This window comes from Aristolochia californica, unplaced genomic scaffold, assembly GCF_029961685.1.
Source record: "Aristolochia californica isolate CCGP_79_NKW_82.1479 unplaced genomic scaffold, dmAriCali1.0.hap1 SCAF_2, whole genome shotgun sequence".
Lineage (NCBI taxonomy): Eukaryota > Viridiplantae > Streptophyta > Magnoliopsida > Piperales > Aristolochiaceae > Aristolochia > Aristolochia californica.
In genome coordinates, this window is record NW_027181881.1 from 12921562 (window position 1) to 12938416 (window position 16855).

Genomic DNA, 16855 nt, shown 5'->3' on the forward strand with positions numbered 1-16855 from the left:
GGAGAATAAGTGACGTAACCATAGGGAATGGGTCTTCACTCGAGTTTATCAGGAACATGAAATCCTTTTCTAACCTGTAAGATCATATAAGCTCGGTCTTTTATGGATGCTTATCAAAATCTAATTTTTTTTTCATTAAATTAACTATGTTGTTGTTTCTTACAGAATTTTGAGAAACAACAGGATCTCTGGCTCCATTCCAGCAGACATTGGAGAGTACCAATCTTTGCAACATCTGTATGCTGCTTGTCTTGCCTTGACATTATCATAATTTATGTTGTAATAAACAAGCATATATAAAGAGCCGTTATTTGTGTTTCTGCTGTAGGAATTTAAGTTCCAACCAACAATTTAACTGGACAGATTCCTAATGTTCTGATCAATGGAACTACACTGGCTTACTTGTAAGTAATGAACTGACTTGGCATGCCAATAACAATCCAAAATGTTAACTTATTATCTTATCATCTCCATCATCAGGTTTCTTGGAAACAATACCTTGTCTGGGAGCCTCCCTGCAGTGAAAAGCAGAGAACTTCGTGCTATGTATGTAAACTAGATTGGTTCAAGTTGTTACTGTCCATCTCAATTCTTTCCAGTTGACCATTCTTTGCTTCGTAGTGGCATTTAGTTTCTTATTCAAATGCAGCGATTTGGCATACAATCAACTGTCAGGAAGCTTCCCATCTTGGGTGTCTGATGAAAACCTAGAACTGTAAGTTGAGGGAAAAATAAACTGTTGTTATATTCTTATACATTGTCTTTGAATAAAATAATACCTGGAGTACTCTCCTATGTTATACTTGTTATCATATTCAAGTTGATTTGTATATTTGTTTTTTGGAGGTGGGAACTCTATAGCATCTACAATTCTCTTCTCGAAGAAGAATGGAAGCAAAAGGCAACAACTATGTCGCCAACAATTAGAAATTCTAACATCATGAATACATATATAAGTCATTTAGGAGCGTTTAAACTCAGAGATAGCAATTACTTTCTGCTACAAACCATGCTTCCGCCATGAGAGCTCTTCAATGAGTTCACTTTGAAGTACCTTCAGAGTTTCATGATTGAGTATCTCTTCCTTCGGTTACTGTTCTTCACCCAAATATTTTCTATCAAGACGCCAATACCCTTCCTTTCTCCGCGCAGCTGAGTTTTGGCAGTAACTCAGAGACCACTCTTTGCATGGAAACACAAGAAACCTGACTACATTTTCCATTTATAGCAGCTGTATTTGAGATTAGCGTAATATCATCCTTTGGTTGGATTCTCATGTACTATCTTATCCCAAAACTTATCATCTTTATAAGGATTTGGATTCTTCCACAACTCTAAAACTTTGTCTAGTTTAGCAACATTGCGACCAGCTCCACAGCCCATAGCAGTAGCAGCACCTACTGCATTTGCAAGTGCTAATGTATTTACAGCAGCCATGCCATGCAGGAAACCATATACAACAGCTGCACTAAAACCATCCTCACAGTCAACTGTATCAACAACCTTCGCCTTGAGTGCAGGTGCGCAAAATTTTTTTTTTTGGTGTTATTAAATTCGAACCCTTTGGACCCATCTTAAGTATGACCCATTTTGTTCGTACCCCTTTTATGATCAACTCCTGCCCTGATAAGATAGGGTTTGTTATGCCAGTTAACGAGAACGCCTCCTCAGAAGTTAGAAGAAGCACATCACTCATCACCAACAATAGCTGAAGTGCTCTTTGTTGTTCTAGTGTACTATTAGAATGTAATTTATTATTTCCTTATTTTATTATTACGTAATATTTGTAAATTTATTGTTTTACCCCTCTATTGTATAAATCTTCCGTTGTAACTTGTAAACTGTAAGAAATCAGAAAATAATTTTTTATCTTGGTTTCGTCTTCTCGTCTCTACCTCCCCGACGACAGAGGTCAACGGCTCTCTATTCGTCTGATTTTCTAATATGGTATTAGAGTGGATGATCAGCCTTCTCTGATTATTTTTGGACGACGGACATTCCTCCGTCTCTCTCGCCTATTTCTGGCGACGATCACCGGCCAGTCCCCCATTGTTTCCGACAAAGGGGTTTTTGTCTTCTTTTTCACCTCTGTTCGGAAGGGGCTCAAAGATTCAAGTTGTCAGGAGGCTATTTTTTATGTTTCTGGCGTTCTGCAGAGGTTAGGTTCCTCACTCTGTTGGTTATTTCCGGCAAAGAGATTATATTTCGCCCCTCTTTTATTTTTCGTCAGGATTCTGTTGCCGAGAGGTTGGATATGCTTGCTGCATTTGTTCTCTGGATTTTAGGCGCTGATTTTGGGCGTTTTCTTTGAAGAGATATCAGATCTCTGGATTTTATTGTTGGTCGAGAGGTTGGCCCTGTTCGTGCGTCGATTGGACTTGGTTGTTGTTCGAGCTTAGGTTGGATTTCTGGTTGGCCGAGAGGTTAGCATTTTTGGGTGTTCTCTTCGAAGTCTCAAGGGCAGTGAATATTTTAGGTCTTTCTCTGGATTATTCCCGCTCGATTTTTTTTTCAAGCCCGTTGTTGGATTCTGAGGTTGTGTAAAAGGATTTTATTTTTTTTGGAGAGATTTGGTGAAGTATCTGGTGGAAAAAATTTTTTGGAGCTGCATTGGTAGTCAGCTTCAGTTAGTGCTCCAAGGAGAATTATTCATCGACAGGTGCTTTCGATTCTGGTCTTTATACCAGTTTGACTCATTCCATTTTTTAAGAACCATCGAACCCCTATTATATTCACCATTCGGACAGCTCCGGGCAAGTTCTTGTCTCCCAGCTGGTTACCAGTGAAAATTACATCAGTTGGAGTCGTGCGATGTTGATTGCCTTATCCATGAAGAACAAAGTGGGTTTTGTCGATGGTTCCATCCCTGAACCTCAAAGTGTTGATCCTATTTTGCTCAACACCTGTACCCAGAATAATAATATGGTCATCTCTTGGATCTTAAATTCGGTTTCCAAAGAAATTTCTGCTAGTGTTATTTTTGTTGCTTCTGCCCGAGAAATTTTGCTCGACCTTCGGGATCGTTTTCAACGGCGAAATGGTCCTCGCATTTTTCACCTTAAACGAGAATTGATGAACTTGCGTCAAGACAAGGATTCCGTTAGCACTTATTTCACCAAGCTGAAAACCATTTGGGAAGAACTGAGCAATTACCGTCCTAATTGCTCTTGCGGGAAATGTCTTGTGGTGGCGTTAAAAATCTTACTGATTACCACCATATGGAGTATATCATGTCATTCTTAATGGGCCTTGATGATTCTTTCTCCCGAGTTCATGGTCAGTTGCTCCTCATGGATCTGATACCCCCTACTAATTGTATTTTTTCTCTGGTTGTCCAAGAGGAACAACAAAGGAGGACTATTCATGCCTTGGGTTCGAACACTCCCACTGACACAATGGCATTTGCGGTTAAATCAAGGAAGACAGAAGTTACTAAATCTGGCTCAGAAACGTCTCAAAAATTTTATTCAAATTACAATGCGCCACGGAATCCAAATTACAATACTTCCCGGAATCAAGATTACAGTGCTCCACTGAATCCGAATTACAATACTTCTCGGAATCAGGATTACAGTGCTCCCCGGAATCAGAACAAGGACAAGTATTTTACTCATTGCAAGAATGTTGGTCATATTATTGCTCATTGCTACAAGCTCCATGGCTATCCGCATGGATCTACATCCAAAACCAACCACAATTCTCATGTTGCTGCTCATCAAGTTTCTATTGCCGTTGATAGCCAAGGTTCTACTTCTGTTGGGAGTTTTGTTCAGAATCTGGACTCAAATAAATATCAACAGCTCATGTCAATGCTTTCTACACACCTGAGTCGCTCAGCAAAGGTCACCACTGCTCCGGAATCTTATACATCCAACTGCTTGGCAGGTATTTGTTTTTCTGTGTCCTTAAATACTCTAATTTCTTTACCTCAATTCTGGATTGTCGACTCAGGACCTAATCGACATATTTGCACTCAAGCTCATGTTTTCGTTTCCTTGCATGTTATCCCTCATACTACGGTTACTTTGCCCAATAATTCTCAACTTTTGGTCCACTTTGTTGGTGATATTAAATTGCATTCTCACCTTGTGCTAAAAGATGTACTGTTTGTTCCTCAATTCAAATTCAACTTGATCTCTGTTAGTGCTTTAATTACTAACTCTGGCCTTATAGTAAGTTTCCTTCCTGATTGTTTTAGTCTCCAGGATCTATCCACCCAGAGGACGATTGGCAAGGGTGACAAAGTTCAAGATCTCTATGTCCTCAATGCTCAAAGTTTGAATTCTGTTTCTCATGCTTTTGTTAACAATGTTTCTGCCCATGTTTGGCATAATAGGCTAGGACACATTTCTTTCAAGAGACTTGATTTCTTGAAAGATCGGTTGAACTGTGATGTAACTAGATTACATAAATCAGATCCTTATTATATTTGTCCTCTTGCTAAACAACGTAGGCTATCTTTTGAATCCCATAATCATTTGTTAAAATTTCCTTTTGATCTTGTGCATTGTGATATTTGGGGACCATATCAAATTGTTTCTTATACTGGTCATCATTTTTTCTTAACTCTTGTTGATGATTATACTATATTTACTTGGATTTATCTATTTAAGACTAAATTTGATGTTGTTTCTGTGATACCGCCATTTTTTAACATGGTTTCTACGTAGTTTAATGCCAAAATCAAGGTTTTTCGATTTGATAATGCACCTGAGTTATCTTTTGTTGAATTTTTTCAAACTCAACGAGTTTTGCACCAGTTTTCATGTGTTGAATGGCCTCAGCAAACTCGGTTGTTGAAAGAAAACATCAACACTTTTTGAATGTGGCTTGGTCCTTGTTCTTTCAATCCCACATTTCAGTCTCTTTTTGGACAGAGTGTATTCTTACTGCGGCTTTCTTGATTAATAGAACTCCTTCTCCTCTCTTGCAACACAACACACCCTTTTCATTTGCTCTACAACACATCTCCTAATTATTCTCTCTTTCGAGTCTTTGGCTGTTTAGCTTTTGTTTCTACATTAACTGCTCATCGCACCAAGTTCCACCCTTGTGCTCAGGTCTGTGTGTTTCTTGGTTATCCAACTGGTGTGACAGGTTATAAATTCTATGATGTGGAGACCAAACAGGTTTTTCTTTCAAGAGATGTCGTGTTCCATGAGGATGTTTTCCCTTTTCATACTATTAAAGGTTCAAATCAAGTTACTGATCCCTTTACTGATATGGTTCTACCCCACTCCTCCATCCAAGCTCATCCTCTTCCCGACTTTGATTCTTCACCTATTCATGATTCACCAGTTATTTTTTATGTTTCAGTTGATGAGCTTCCACCTCATGATCTTCCCACACTTGTTCCTTCCTCATCAGCTGGTGCTATTCATTGAAAATCTACTAGGAAGACCCATCCACCTCATAATTTGCAGGATTATCACTGCAATTTACCTGTTGGTTCTCCTCCATCTGCTTCACCCTCTCCGCCTTATCCAATCTCTAACTCCATTTCTTACCATGCCCTTTCTAATTCGCACAGACATTTTGCGCTCAGTCTATCTTCTAAGGTTGAACCTCAATACTATCACCAAGCAGTGAAGTGTCCTGAATGGAGGTTGGCTATGCGTGACAAGTTGGACGCTCTGGAAGCAAACAACACCTAGACCGTCACTCATCTGCCTCCTGATAAACATACCATTGGATGCAAATGGGTTTATAAAATCAAGCTTAACTCTGATGGTTCCCTGGAGCGATATAAGGCTTGTTTGGTAGCTAAAGGTTATACCCAACAAGAAGGTTTGGATTTTGTTGACACTTTTTCTCCAATGGCCAAATTGGTAACTGTGAAGGTTCTTCTTGCTCTTGCTGCCTCCCATAGTTGGCATCTAGCTCAGCTTGATGTCAACAACGCCTTTTTAAATGGTGATCTTTTTGAAGAAATCTATATGGATCTCCCTCGTGGCTACCTTCGACAGGGGGAGTCATCTTCCTCTCACAACAAACTAGTTTGCAAGCTTATCAAGTCCCTTTATGGTCTCAAACAAGCTTCACGACAATGGTATTCCAAATTTTCTCAGGTTTTAATCACTTTTGGTTTTCTTCAATCGAAATCCAATTACTTTCTTTTCACAAAAGGTCATTTCTCCTCCTTTGTCGCACTATTGGTTTCTGTGGATGATATCATCCTTACTGGTCCTTCCTCTTATGCTATTACTGAGCTCAAAAAGTCATTTCTCCTCCTTTGTCGCACTATTGGTTTCTGTGGATGATATCATCCTTACTGGTCCTTCCTCTTATGCTATTACTGAGCTCAAACACTTTCTACATACTCAGTTTAAGCTCAAGGATCTTGGTTGTCTCAAGCACTTCCTTGGTCTTGAGATTGCTCAGTCCAAGCAAGGCATAGTGCTTTCCCAACGCCATTACACCTTACAATTACTTGAAGACACAAGTTATTTGGCTTGTAAACCAATTTATGTTCCAATGGATCCCAAGCTTCGTTTGAATGCCACTGAAGATGACCTCCTTCTTGATATAACTCACTATAGGCGGCTTGTTGGGAAACTTTTTTACCTCACTTTATCTTGCCACTGAAGATGACCTCCTTCTTGATATAACTCACTATAGGCGGCTTGTTGGAAAACTTTTTTACCTCACTTTATCTTGCCCCTATATTACTTTTGTTGTTCACAAGCTCACTCAATTCGTGGCCCAACCCCATCTTCCTCATCTCAAGGCAGTGCATCACCTGTTTCGTTATCTCAAGAACAGTCCTGGTCAAGGGTTGCCATTTTCCTCTACAATTTCCTTGAAGATGCGAGCTTACTCTAATGCTTGTGCTCCAGTTCATTTAAAGGCTTTTTCTGATGCTGATTGGGGATCATGTCTTGATTCTCACCAATCTACTACCGGTTTTTGCATATTTATTGGTGATTCTTTATTCTCTTGGAAGGCCAAAAAACAAACCACCGTCTCTCGTTCCTCTGCCGAGGCTGAATATAGAGCTCTTTCTCCTACTGCTAGTGAACTTGTTTGGTTACAACAACTTCTTCAAGATTTTCAAGTCAAGGTTGACTCTCCTGCACTACTATACTGTGACAATCAAGCTGCGATACATATTGCTTCTAACCCCACATTTCATGACCGTACAAAACATATTGAGATAGATTGTCATTTTCTTCGTGAACGGGTTACTTCGGGTGTCCTCAAGTTACTTCTTATTCGTTCTCAGTACCTGTTAGCCAACATGTTCACTAAACCTCTTCCTTCTACCCAACTTTTTTCTTTGTTGTCTGTTAGGTTCTTCCCTTGCCATGGATCGAGTCACCCTTCTTTCCTCTCTTCCCTCCATGGATGACCTGACGTTGGAAGAGAACCCTTGTTTCTTGAACGAGTAATGGTGGAACTCAATTTAGAATGAAGGAGCTTTGGAGGAAGCTCAACCTTGGACCTCAAAGGGAGAATCCGACCTTAACCTCTGAGGGAGAATCAGACCTGTAAAATATAATTTTCTCAATACTTGCCTCTCTTTTCCTTCACGTCCCCCTAAATAGGGTTGAGGACAAAAATACAAAGATGACCCATTAGGTCAAGTGGTTCACGCCACATTACACTGAACCAACCCAAAGTAAACCAAACCAAATAAAGTAAACCAAACCGAATTGAAATTACATGGAAAGTAAATTGACATAATTTAATTCCTATGCCTGTGGATAACTCGTGATGCTATGGAGTCCATAACATCACCCCCCCCCCCCCCCCCCCCCCCCCCCCCCCCCCCCCCCCCCCCCTTGGAGAAAGAGTTTGTCCTCAAGCTCAAAGTATGGGTAGAGGGTGCAAAATGCCGCTAATGGCTCCCATGTCGTGTCACTGGGGTCAGTATCTGCCCATTGCACTAAGATCTCCCAATCACCCTTAATACGGCGAGTTTGTAATACCTGTGCCGGGGTAGAAAGTACACGTCCCTCATGGAGTGGTGGCAGCGGGGTGTGCAGCAAAGGCGAATCTCCGTGGAAGGCCTTTAATTGTGAGACATGAAAGACGTTGTGAATTCTGGCCTCTGGCAGAAGCTGCAATCTGTAGGCCACTGTCCCAATGCGGTCCATCACCTGAAAGGGACCATAATATTTTGGAGAGAGCTTGTGACGTTTGGAGGCTACCAACGACAGCTGCCTGTAGTGTTGGAGACGCAACCAAACATAATCTCCAGGAGAAAAGAAGACTTCCCAGTGCTTCTTGTCATAATATTGTTACATAGAATTTTGTGCCTTCTGTAGATGAGTGCGCACCTCAGTGATGAATGTGTCTCTTTCAGCTAATGCTTGGTCCAACGTGGCGACTTTAGAGGCCCCTGGTTCATAGGCTAAAAGACGGGGAGGTTCTCTACCATATATCACCTTGAATGGGGTTGTGCCGAGTACGCTCTGGTAGGAGGTGTTGTAACAGAACTCAGCCCAGGCGAGCCACTTAACCCACCTCTTAGGTGAGTCCCCCACGAAACAGCGGAGATACATTTCAATGGTTCTGTTGACGACCTCTGTCTGACCATCAGTCTGTGAATGGTAGGCTGAAGAAAAGGCTAACGTTGTGCCTTGTTACTTGAAGAGTTCTTTCCAGAAGGTAGTTGTAAAGATTGCATCCCTATCACCGGTAATTGAATTAGGCATCCCATGTAATTGTACAATGTTATCCATAAAAAGTTGAGCTACCTGAGTTGCAGTGTAAGGATGTGCCAGAGGAATGAAATGCCCATATTTAGAGAAACGATCCACCACTACAAGGATAACAGATTTACCCGACAAAGAGGGAAGTCCATCTATGAAGTCCATAGAAATATCAGACCAAACCTGTGACGGAGCTGAAGTGGTTGGAGCAACGCAGCTGGACTTAATGTTTCAGCTTTATTCCTTTGACAAGTCTGACAAGCCGCCACATAATCAGCTATACTGCGCTTCATGCCCCTCCAATAAAATTCCCTACTGATCCGAACATATGTTTTCTATCAGCCCTCATGTGTACTGTCATGGAAGGAGGCTAAAGTGTTGTTAATCAGAGGGGATGTGTGGTGTAGAAAAATTCTATTTTTGTAGAGGACGAGATTGTCCTGAATCGTCCAATGTGGTGCCGTTGTGCCCTGCTGGATATCCTGGCATAAGGAGATAATATCTGGGTACTGTTGTGCCTCTTCTTGTATAGAATCCAACAAGAGAGCTCTGGGCTGACTAATGGCGTTTAATTGTGGCTCTGGAACGTCCCGGCGAGATAAGGCATCAGCCCCTACATTCAAACTTCCCGGTTTATACTCGACAAAAAAGTCAAACCCCATAAGCTTACTTAACCAATGCTGTTGTGGTGAAGTAGTGAGACGTTGCTCAAGAAGATACTTGAGGCTGCAATGATCAGTGCGAATCAAAAAAGAACGTCCCCAAAGATGAGGGCACCAATGTTGTATAGCTTTCGCCAATCCAATCAATTCCCTCTCATAAGCTACCAACTTGTGGTGGTGTTGGCCCAGTTGACGGCTAAAATAAGCAATCGGGTGGCCCTGTTGGTGCAACACTGCGCCAATATCGCCCCCCGAAGCATCACATTCCACTACAAAGGACTCCTCAAAGTCGGGGAGCTGCAAAACTGGGGTTGATGATAAGGCGTCTTTCAATTGCTGAAAGGAATGAGCTGTTGTCTCTGACCAGGTAAAAGCATTTTTCTTGAGGAGATTGTTGAGTGGAGCTGCAAGCTGGCCATAGCTACGAATAAATTTTCTATAATATCCAGCTAAGTCCAAAAATCCTCTCAAGGCTGTAATAGATGTAGGAATAGGCCAATCTGTGACTGTTTGTATCTTACTCTGGTCTACCTTCACCCCTGATGCTGAAATAACGTGGCCCAAATATGCCACTTCTGATGTGCCCATAGAACATTTTGACCGATTTAAAACCAAATGATGTGAACGTATAAGAGAAAATACCTAGTGAAGGTGCTGAAGATGTTCTTCCCAGCTGTTGCTATAGACCAAAATATCGTCGAAAAAGACCAATACATTTTTTCTCAAGAGATGAGAAAATACCTCATTCATGAGGGCCTGGAAGGTGGAAGGCGCATATGACAGACCAAATGGCATTACAAGGAATTCAAAATGGCCGTGATGTGTGTGGAACGTTGTTTTCTCCACATCTGATGGATGAACTCGGATTTGATGATAGCCAAATTTCAAATCGAGTTTAGTAAAAATTGTAGCTCCATGTAGCTCGTCCACCATTGGAATAGGAAATTTATCTTTAATTGTATGGGCACTGAGTTGTCGGTAATCCACACAGAACCTCCATGACTTATCATGCTTGCGAACTAGTAATACCGGTGAAGAAAAAGGAGACCTGCTGGGCTGAATAATACCCTGTGCTAACATCTGCTAGCACTGCCTTTCAATCTCATCCTTTTGTAAGTGAGGGTAACGATATGGACGTACCACTACTGGCTCGGTACCCGTTTTCAAATAGATACGGTGATCACAGTGCCTCAGTGGCGGTAAGGCGGTAGGGTCTTGAAAGATATCCTCAAATTCTGTAAGTAAGTGAGATAACTGACATGTGTTTGTGGACTGGACCTGGGCAACCTGTAGTGCGCAAGTGAGTGGTGCTTGTGTGCCATACAATATAATCTGATGTTGGTCCTCTATAAAAGACATGGTCAGAGCTTGGAAATCCCATAGTATTGGTCCCAACAATTGTAGCCATTTAATTCCTAGTACCAAATAGAATCCCGATAGTGGAATCACCAAAAAATCTGCAACAAATTCATATCCCTCAATATCAAAGTGTGTGGCTGGTGATATGCCTACACTAGTAATTTTAGCCCCATTGGCTACTGATACAGAAAGACCATTCTGTTGTTGTACTACTAACCCAAGTTGTTCTGCCGCCTGCTGACTGATGAAATTATGTGTACTACCCGAGTCAACTAAAGCCAGTAACTGTAAATGATGTAATTGGGCTTTAACCTGCATTGTGTTTGCACTGCGTAGACTTGTCATAGCATGAAGGGAAATCTCTGGACCTTCTTGGTCAGTTTCCACAATTTCTTCCTCTGATGGTATTTCTTCTCCATCCTCCCACAGACATATACTGAATACTCGTTTGCAGTGGTGCCCAAAGACATATTGTTCATCACAGTTAAAACAGAGGCCTTTGGCCTTCTCTGGTCCATTTCCTATCTAGTAAGTTTTTTGAAGTAAGGAGCAGGTGGAGCCGAATTAGAGATGTCTAGGCGTGGGGCTGCACTGTCTCTAAATCTTGTTGGTCCATAGGATAGGTTTGGCGCAGAGGCATTGTGCCTCCCTAGCCAAGCTGGTTTTCTGACCAATGACTCCTTTAGAACACGCTGCTTGTGCTCCATTGCCTTGGCTAAATTCATAGCGTGGTCTAAATCTGTAGGAGCATGTAATTCAACTTCTAAACGCAGAGCTTCTGACAAACCAGCAGTAAAAATATGAACATACTGTGTGTGGCTAACAAACTAGTTTGCTCGGGCTAACCTTTCCTAGAAGGTCTTTTGGTACACCTCTAGTGTTCCAGTTTGTTTGTAATTGATTAATTCGCCCAATGGATTGCTACTAGCAGGAGGACCAAATCTCATCATGCAAGACTATCTAAAAGTTGCCCAATGCTGAACCACTTGGTCATTTCGGAATTGGTGGTACCATAGAAGCGCTTCATCGAGCATGTGGTAGGCGGCCAAATACACTTTCTCATCTGCAGGTGTTTTTTGATGGTAAAAGAACTGATCACACTTGGCTAACCAAATCAAAGGGTCCTTAGACCCATCATACGTAGGAAAGTCAAGTTTTAAATACCTGGGCACAGTGTTTGGTCCTCGAACGGCAGGCCCCAGATGGGAATGGTGTTGACGCATTGGTGTTTGTGGGGGAGGTGGTGGGTGGAATGGATGGTGTTCGGCCAGTGGAGAGTAGGCAGCTGGAGGGTGGGCTTGTGTATCATGGTCCTCTTGTCGCCGGAGGAGAGCTTGGATGGCAGCATCCATTGATTTTATTGCCTCACGCAAATCAGAGGTTGTTTGATGCACCTCTTCTAGGGCATGAGCTTGGTTATTTGTCATTTGCCTATTATCTTCCACTATTTGTCTCAAATCGTCAGGGGAAGAGGAATCCCCAAGGGTGGACCTGTCTGATACCAAGATGTTAGGTTCTTCCCTTGCCATGGATCGAGTCACCCTTCTTTCCTCTCTTCCCTCCATGGATGATCTTGACGTTGGAAGAGAACCCTTGTTTCTTGAACGAGTAATGGTGGAACTCAATTTAGAATGAAGGAGCTTTGGAGGAAGCTCAACCTTGGACCTCAAAGGGAGAATCCGACCTTGACCTTTGAGGGAGAATCAGACCTGTAAAATATAATTTTCTCAATACTTGTTTCTCTTTTCCTTCACGTCCCCCTAAATAGGGTTGAGGACGAAAATACAAAGATGACCCATTAGGTCAAGTGGTTCACGCCACATTACACTGAACCAACCCAAAGTAAACCAAACCAAATAAAGTAAACCAAACCAAATTGAAATTACATGAAAAGTAAATTGAAATAATTTAATTCCTATGCCTATGAATAACTCGTGATGCTATGGAGTCCATAACATTGTCCAAGATGGCTGTCAAGGACATGTACAAGCCACCTTGAGGGGGAGTATTAGAATGTAATTTATTATTTTCTTATTTCATTATTATGTAATATTTAAAAATTTATTGTTTTACCCCTCTATTGTATAAAGCTTCCGTTGTAACTTGTAAATTGTAAGAAATCAGAAAATAAACTTTTATCTTGATTTTGTCTTCTCATTGTGCCTCCCCGACGATAGAGATCAACGGCTCTCTGTTCATCTGATTTTCTAATATGTACCATGGAGAAGAGTCTTTCCTCGTGGCCTAGGATCAAAGAATACAGTTGTTCCAACATCTATAGCATACTCCACTATAGCGCCGATTAAACTAGGAGATAGCTCATCAAAGACATAACCGTTGTAGGATAAAATTTTAGTTTGCTTTATGGCAATCTTGACTTCTTCAGAAAGATTGGTCATCCAACTAAATGCAGGATCCTTGCTAAAATCAGCTCGACTGCAAAATCCATGTCGATGCCAGGGATCCACCAAAACCCAACAGAGAAGTGTCTCATATGCAGAACCATCATTGTCTTCTGCATATCTGTCCATTTCAACCATAACAATACCCTCATCATGAAGCACATCTAGCAGGAAACGACCATATATTTCATTTCCTACGTGACCTAGAGTGATGCAATGGAGCCCTAGTCTTGCGGCAGCTATAGCCAAGTTGCATCTGCAACCAGCTTCCCAAAATTTCTTATTCGGCTGAGAAACCGCTAATCGCTCCATATACACCAACCTCTCCTCAAACGGGTCTGGCAGTAGCTGCGGCACATTGAGGACGACATCGACACAGAGGTTCCCTAGAGTCGCCACGTCCACCACCTTTCCCTCCTTCCTGACGTTCTCCTCCTCTCCACAAGAATAAGGTAAACTCCCCAGACTTGAACGATCATCAGAAACCGTGATGCCATTATTGTTGCAATTCCCGGCCAACAGCGGTTGGAGTAGAACCCCGCGATTCGGCCTCCTCTGGGGGCTTGGAAAAATGTCGCGAGCTACGGGCAGGGAGACCTATGCCGTTCATCAGGTTAGTCAGTTTATGTCCTCTCCTCGTCATCTCCATATTGCTACAGTTTGACGCATCATCCGCTATCTTCGAGGTTGTCCTACTAATGGGTTATTCTTTCCTACAGGCTCCTCTCTTCAACTTATTGCTTATAGTGATGCTGATTGGGGTGGTATCCGGATACACCTCGATCTACTATGGGTTGGTGTATGTTTTTAGGTGATGCCTTGATTTCTTGGAAATGTAAAAAACAAAATCGTGTTTCTAAATCCTCTACTGAGGCTGAGTATCGTGCCATATCTACTACTTGTTCTGAGATTGTATGGCTACGTGGTCTTCTTGAGGAACTTGAGTTCCCTCAGACTACTTCTACTCCTCTTCATACTAATAACACTAGTGCTATTCAAATTGCCACCAATCCTGTTTTGCATGAACGTGTTATGGTCCCAGATCTGCCACGGGTTATTGTAGGGAACCCACATGGAATCGTAGGAAGGCATGGAGAGGAAGATGAAGATCAAGCCAGAGGGAAACTTGAAAACCTTAGAACTCGTAAAAAGAGTTCCAAGCCTGTTGAACTAAAATTAACCTAAAATCAATGCTGGCCTTTCTCATTACTCTTACCCCTTAAATAGGGTTGACCCTTACAAGGTTTAAGATCAAATATTACAAAAATACCCCTATAAATAAAATATTTCAAAAATACCCATGTGGCTTAAAACTGAAATAAAATAAAGTAAATTAAATAAAAAATTAAAATAATAATTTTATTGTGTGCAAAATATTACACCCTTCTTGGAAGAAAGAGTTTGTCCTCAAGCTCGAAGGTAGGTCTGCTTGCCCATGTCGACGTCTCCATCCGTTCTCAAGTATCAACCGCAATATCTGTGTCAGTCGGCTGGACTATAAAACTAGAACATCCAACCAGAGAAGTAATTTTTTTTTACGGTCGAATGGAGGGATGTGTGCTGAACATCGCTACATCTCCCCAAGAAGCATCTCGGCCTTCCCGCAGTCCTGGATTGCACTGCCTACACTTGGCCAGCAAGGCAGCAACAACATCATGACCAGCCCCCTGGGATTGAGAAGACTCAGTCACACTAACCCCTTCCAGTTGTTTCACCTTGAAACGCTCAGAGGTCCCCGTAGAACGAGCCAGGCCACATGTTTCCTGTAATTCAGACGAGCAGGCAGGTAACTAAACAGCACTAGGAAGCCCACTGTCAGCATACAACCAGTTGTTTCTTCTCAAAAATCCAGACAGCACAAGTTGTTGCTCACTATCCTGGAGTACCGTAAACACCTCCCCATATGTTGTGATATCTACCACTGCTGTTTAAAATCATTTCGGATGAAATTGGTCATGAAGTGCCAAATTCAGAGGGAAGTGATGAAAAGAGACCACCAAGCTGACTACAACAGCAGTAGCAATTTTAAATTGCATCATTCTCTCACTAGACCCTAACCCATTAAGCATTGCATTAGCGGGAGGACCTTGGCCATAAAATAGTTGTTATCCCACCCCTGGAGCACCTGAGAAATAAAATGGAACACGATCAGCAACTGTAGGTGGCATTGCAACTGGCCTCATTTGGATGAATTGACTCTGCTGCTGCTTGCACTTTGGAGGCCTCTCTTCGCTTACCCCATGCGGTACTCTGGTCTTCACCTTCCGTCTAGCAGATACCTTATTTGGTCGGTTTTTGGCAGCAGTGTCCTCTTCATCGACATCAACATCTGCATCATCTTCATCCTCATCCCCTTCTATATCATCAAACTCGTCACCTTGAACAACCTTTCCCATAAACCATGAGACAACATGTGGGATAATTTTGGCTCAGACGGTGGATCCAATATCATAATCTTGGTCCATTTGAGTCTGAAGCGGTTCAACAGTTTCTGCACTCCCTAGAAGCCATTGAATCTCTGCCCCTATTGCTTTCTCTAAAATGGTTTTATCCTCAATGAACATGTGATAAATTTTGACGAAGACAGTATTTTTAAAATATGGATCGGGATCAAAAAAGAACTTCAGCTTGCAGCCCTTGGGAGTATCAATCCTAGACCACTTGATATCTTTCAAATAGTTACGAGCCCCTTCATCAAGCTCTTGTATCTCCTTTGCAAGCACTTCATTAGTTTGCATCGCTGTAAGCCAGAATTTGGGAACACCTTTCCCTTCAACTGCATTTTCTTCTCCATAAACCTCCTAAACGGATTTTGTAGATTCTTAGATTTCAATTACTCCATTTACTATCTCATATCTCTTGGTATATATTGGTTCATAAAGTTTTTGGTACTTGGCTGCATTATATGTTTCCATTTGTAGGTTATGTTGTGTTGCCCTTATCTACACTGCAGTAACAGCAACCATATGAGATAGCAGCATCATCTTGGGCTCAAGAGCTCCACTAATGGTACATGCAGTAAGAGCAGACATTACCGTCACTGCTGCTACTACTTTCTGAATAATCAGCACTAGTTGCAGCAGTGGCACTGTGGGCAACACTGGATGCTGCAGTGCCACAGCAGTAACCTTCTTTTGTACAACAAAATCAGGAGCAACCAGTCATCCTCCTTGAAGGATTTCTCCCTATAAATCATAGAAGATTTCTGTCATCTCCTCGGCAATCTCTGGATCCTTGTTGTAACTCTCGTAGCAACGACCCCATATGGGGTCTCTGCAAACAGCAATACAAGGAGCAAAAACGTACTGAATCCCAGTGGTCGTGACTTCCAAAATGGCTTCTTCTCCAATCATCTTCAAAAGTTGAGGATCCAAGTTCTTCAAGGACAGGTTCACCCCTTGGAACTTGGCTACAGTCTCCTTATTATTCTGCTCAACCTGTCCCTTCAATTCCATCTCCCTTTTTGATTTCTTCTGGGCCTTCCCAACATACCACTCCTTGTCATCAAATTTTTTCCCATTAAGCTCCTCAACAGCTAGAGCAGCATCTTCTGCATTCTCAAAGTTAACACATCCAAAATATTTGGATTTCCATCTCCTTCGCTCTTTACTACAGCGGTTGTAATGTTTCCATACTCGCCAAATAGTTTCTCAAATCTTCACCACCAAAAGGCACACCAGGTTGAAGAATTATGACAAACAATGGTCAAACATCATACAATTCATCCAAAAGAATTAACACAACTTTTTTAAAAGGACTGTTACTGGTGGAAAAATGA

General features: G+C 41.9%; 2 pseudogenes; both read right to left on the reverse strand.

Annotated features, from left to right (window-relative positions):
• Positions 1–1118: 1118 nt before the first annotated feature.
• On the reverse strand, positions 1119–14980 carry LOC137954892 (uncharacterized; annotated as a pseudogene).
• Positions 14981–15182: 202 nt separating this feature from the next.
• Positions 15183–15992, reverse strand: LOC137954893 (nucleosome assembly protein 1;2-like; annotated as a pseudogene).
• Positions 15993–16855: the final 863 nt, after the last annotated feature.